The sequence below is a fragment of the Mustelus asterias genome, chromosome 6, assembly GCF_964213995.1.
Source record: "Mustelus asterias chromosome 6, sMusAst1.hap1.1, whole genome shotgun sequence".
Taxonomy (NCBI): domain Eukaryota; kingdom Metazoa; phylum Chordata; class Chondrichthyes; order Carcharhiniformes; family Triakidae; genus Mustelus; species Mustelus asterias.
This window is the reverse complement of record NC_135806.1, coordinates 3,698,748-3,703,273: the sequence shown is the minus strand read 5'-3', so window position 1 is coordinate 3,703,273 and position 4,526 is coordinate 3,698,748.

Genomic DNA, 4,526 nt, shown 5'->3' with positions numbered 1-4,526 from the left:
ACAGCTGCAACATGACCTCCTGGCTCCGAAACTCAATCCCTCTACCAATAAAAGCTAACACTCCGTACGCCTCCTTAACAACCCTATCAACCTGGGTGCCAACTTTCAGGGATGTATGCACATGGACACCGAGATCTCTCTGTTCATCCACACTACCAAGCATCTTACCATTAGCCCAGTACTCTGTAATCCTGTTACTCCTCCCAAAGTGAATCACCTCACACTTTTCCACATTGAACTCCATTTGCCACCTCGCAGCCCAGCACTGCAGCTTATCTATGTCCCTCTGTAACCAGCACCCTCTGTCTTCTTACAGCTAGCCAATTCCTGATCCAAACCGCTAAATCACCCTCAATCCCATGCCTCCGTATCTTCTGCAATAGCTTACCGTGGGGAACCTTATCAAACGCTTTACTGAAATCCATATACATCACATCAACTGCTTTACCCTCATCCACCTCTTTGGTCACCTTCTCAAAGAACTCAATAAGGTTTGTGAGGCATGACCTACCCTTCACAAAACCGTGTTGACTATCCCTAATCAAATTATTCCTTTCTAGATGATTATAAATCCTATCCCTTATAATCCTTTCCAAAACTTTGCCCACAACAGAAGTAAGGCTCACTGGTCTATAATTACCAGGGTTGTCTCTACTCCCCTTCTTGAACAAGGGGACAACATTTGCTATCCTTCAGTCTTTATTTAGTATTTAGGTCTCAGATAAATTAAGCTAGAATTGTTTATTTGAGTAAAGAGAGTGTTGTAAGAAGTTTGGTACCATGAGTCTTGAAATAAAGACCAATATTTATTTTAAGTATAATTGCGAGTCACACTTGTCCTTCGTTGGTTGCAGGAGTAAGAGCACCTGGATACATGGGTTTTAGTATAAACTGGTCAAAGTGTCTAATTTCCAAACAACATAATGTTGGAGCCCATTATAAAAGGATGCTTAGAAATCTTAGAAACCCTACAGCACAGAGAGAGGCCATTCGGCCCATCGAGTCTGCACCGACCACAATCCCACCCAGGCCCTACCCCCATATCCACCCACTAATCCCTCTAACCTATGCATCCCAGGACACTAAGGGCAATTTTAGCATGGCCAATCAACCTAACCCACACATCTTTGGACTGTGGGAGGAAACCGGAGCACCCGGAGGAAACCCACGCAGACACGAGGAGAATGTGCAAACTCCACACAGACAGTGACCCAAGCCGGGAATCGAACCCAGGTCCCTGGAGCTGTGAAGCAGCAGTGCTAACCACTGTGCTACCGTGCCGCCCAACCACTGTGCTACCATGCCACCGTGCAATAGGAGAACATTTACAAATAGATTTAGAAATAGAAAACAGAGTCATCATTGCTTCATAAAGGGGAAATCATGCCTGACAAATTTATTAGAATTAATTGAGGTGGTAATGAGCAGGATGGATAAAGGGGAACCAGTACATGTAATATACTTGGATTTCCAAAAAGCATTCGATAAAGTATCACATAAAAAGATGCTTAATATGGTAAGAGCCCATGGGTACAAACAAAGAACAATACAGCACAAGAACAGGCCCTTCGGCCCTCCAAGCCCGCGCCGCTCCCCGGTCCAGGATTGAATCCTGAATCCAGGATCCCCGCCCAATTTTCCAGCCTATCTACATCCTAATATCCTATCCACCGAGCTGTCCCTCACAGCTACGATGCTTTGTTCATCACAACCTATTAACTCACCCCCACCCCCCCATTCCAGACCATGTGATCTCCAGGGAGGCGAAAACCCAGAGTGAAAACCCCAGGGCCAATATGGGGGAAAAAAAATCTGGGAAATTCCTCTCCGACCCCCTGTGGCGATCGAAACGAGTCCAGGAGATCACACTGGCCCTGATCAGAAAATGCTTCCCAACCCTATTCATTTCCACTTCTGCTTTACGAACACCATCTGAATTCCCTGCCCCCGAGACAGGTTCCCAACTATCCGCAGTCTCGCTCTGTACTGGCACCAGCAAGATGATCATAGAATGAAGCCTTGAAATGAGAAACAAAGAACAATTAGCCCGCGCCGCTCCCTGGTCCAAACTAGACCACTCTTTTGTATCCCTCCATTCCCACTCCGTTCATATAGCTGTCTAGATAAGTCTTAAACGTTCCCAGTGTGTCCGCCTCCACCACCTTGCCCGGCAACACATTCCAGGCCCCCACCACCCTCTGTGTAAAATACGTCCTTCTGATATCTGTGTTAAACCTCCCCCCCTTCACCTTGAACCTATGACCCCTCGTGAACGTCACCACCGACCCGGGGAAAAGCTTCCCACCGTTCACCCTATCTATGCCTTTCATAATTTTATACACCTCTATTAAGTCTCCCCTCATCCTCCGTCTTTCCAAGGAGAACAACCCCAGTTTCCCCAATCTCTCCTCATAACCAAGCCCCTCCATACCAGGCAACATCCTGGTAAACCTCCTCTGTACTCTCTCCAAAGCCTCCACGTCCTTCTGGTAGTGTGGCGACCAGAACTGGATGCAGTATTCCAAATGCTGCCGAACCAACGTTCTATACATCTGCAACATCAGACCCCAACTTTTATACTCTATGCCCCGTCCTATAAAGGTAATATATTAGCTGGATAGAGGATTGGCTGGAAGACAGAGAGCTGGTATGTGAAGGGCATTTTCAGGATGGCAACCTGCAACTAGCAGAATGTCACAGGGATTAGAGCTGAGGCTGCAATTATTTACAATGTATATTAATAGCTTGGATGAGAGAAGTGAATGTACTATTGCCAAGTTTGCAGATGACAAAAATAGGTAGGAAGGCAATTGGTCAGGATGACACATAGGGCGGGATTTTATGGCCTCACTCGAGTGAGACTGGAAATTCCCACCCAAGGTCAATGGACATTTCCATTGTCTGGTCCTCGCCCACTCCGATTCCATGGCGTGCGGGGCAGTAGAATTCCGGTGAAAGAGTCTACAGAAGGATATAGATAGGTTAGGTGAATGGGCAAAAACTTGGCAGATGGAATATAATGTAGGATAACTTTGCTGGGAAGAATAAAGGAGTTGAGTATTATCTAAATGGCGAAAGACTGCAGAAAGCTGCGGCTCAGAGGGATTTGAGAGTTCTCATGCATAAATCACAAAAAGCTAGCATGCAAGTTCAGCAAGTAATATGGAAGGCAAATGGAACGTTGGCATTTCTTTCACAGGGAATGGAGTATAAAAATAGGGAAGTCTCACTAAAACTATACAAGAAACTAGTTAGTTCACACCTGGAATACTGTGAACAGTTTTGGTCTCCTGATCTAAGAAAAGATATACTGGAATTGGAAGCAATTCAGAGAAGGTTCACTCAGCTGATCCAAAAACATCCTATGAGGAAAGGTTGAGTAGGTTGGGTCTGTACTCATTGGAGTTGAGAAAAATTGGACAGGCGATCTTATTGAGGCATATAGGATTCTCAGGGGCCTTGCCAGGGGAGGATGGGGATGGTGATTGAGAGAATGGTAGTGATAGTGATGGGGTGGGGTTGGTGGTGGGGATGGTGGGGGGGGGGTGGTGGTGGGGATGGTGGGGGGGATGGGGGGGTGGTGGGGATGGTGGTGGGGATGGTGAGGGGGGGGTGGTGGGGATGGTGAGGGGGGGGTGGTGGGGATGGTGAGGGGGGGGTGGTGGGGATGGTGAGGGGGGGGTGGTGGGGATGGTGAGGGGGGGGTGGTGGGGATGGTGAGGGGGGGTGGTGGTGGGGATGGTGAGGGGGGGGTGGTGGGGATGGTGAGGGGGGGGTGGTGGGGATGGTGAGGGGGGGTGGTGGGGATGGTGAGGGGGGGGGGTGGGGATGGTGAGGGGGGGGGTGGGGATGGTGAGGGGGGGGGGTGGTGGGGATGGTGAGGGGGGGGTGGTGGGGATGGTGAGGGGGGGGTGGTGGGGATGGTGAGGGGGGGGTGGTGGGGATGGTGAGGGGGGGGTGGTGGGGATGGTGAGGGGGGGGTGGTGGGGATGGTGAGGGGGGGGTGGTGGGGATGGTGAGGAGGGGGTGGTGGGGATGGTGAGGGGGGGGTGGTGGGGATGGTGAGGGGGGGGTGGTGGGGATGGTGAGGGGGGGGTGGTGGGGATGGTGAGGGGGGGTGGTGGGGATGGTGAGGGGGGGGGTGGTGGGGATGGTGAGGGGGGGTGGTGGGGATGGTGAGGGGGGGGTGGTGGGGATGGTGAGGGGGGGGTGGTGGGGATGGTGAGGGGGGAGTGGTGGGGATGGTGAGGGGGGGGTGGTGGGGATGGTGAGGGGGGGGTGGTGGGATGGTGAGGGGGGGGTGGTGGGGATGGTGAGGGGGGAGTGGTGGGGATGGTGAGGGGGGGTGGTGGAGATGGTGAGGGGGGTGGTGGAGATGGTGAGGGGGGTGGTGGAGATGGTGAGGGGGGGTGGTGGAGATGGTGAGGGGGGGTGGTGGAGATGGTGAGGGGGGGTGGTGGAGATGGTGAGGGGGGGTGGTGGAGATGGTGAGGGGGGGTGGTGGAGATGGTGAGGGGGGGTGGTGG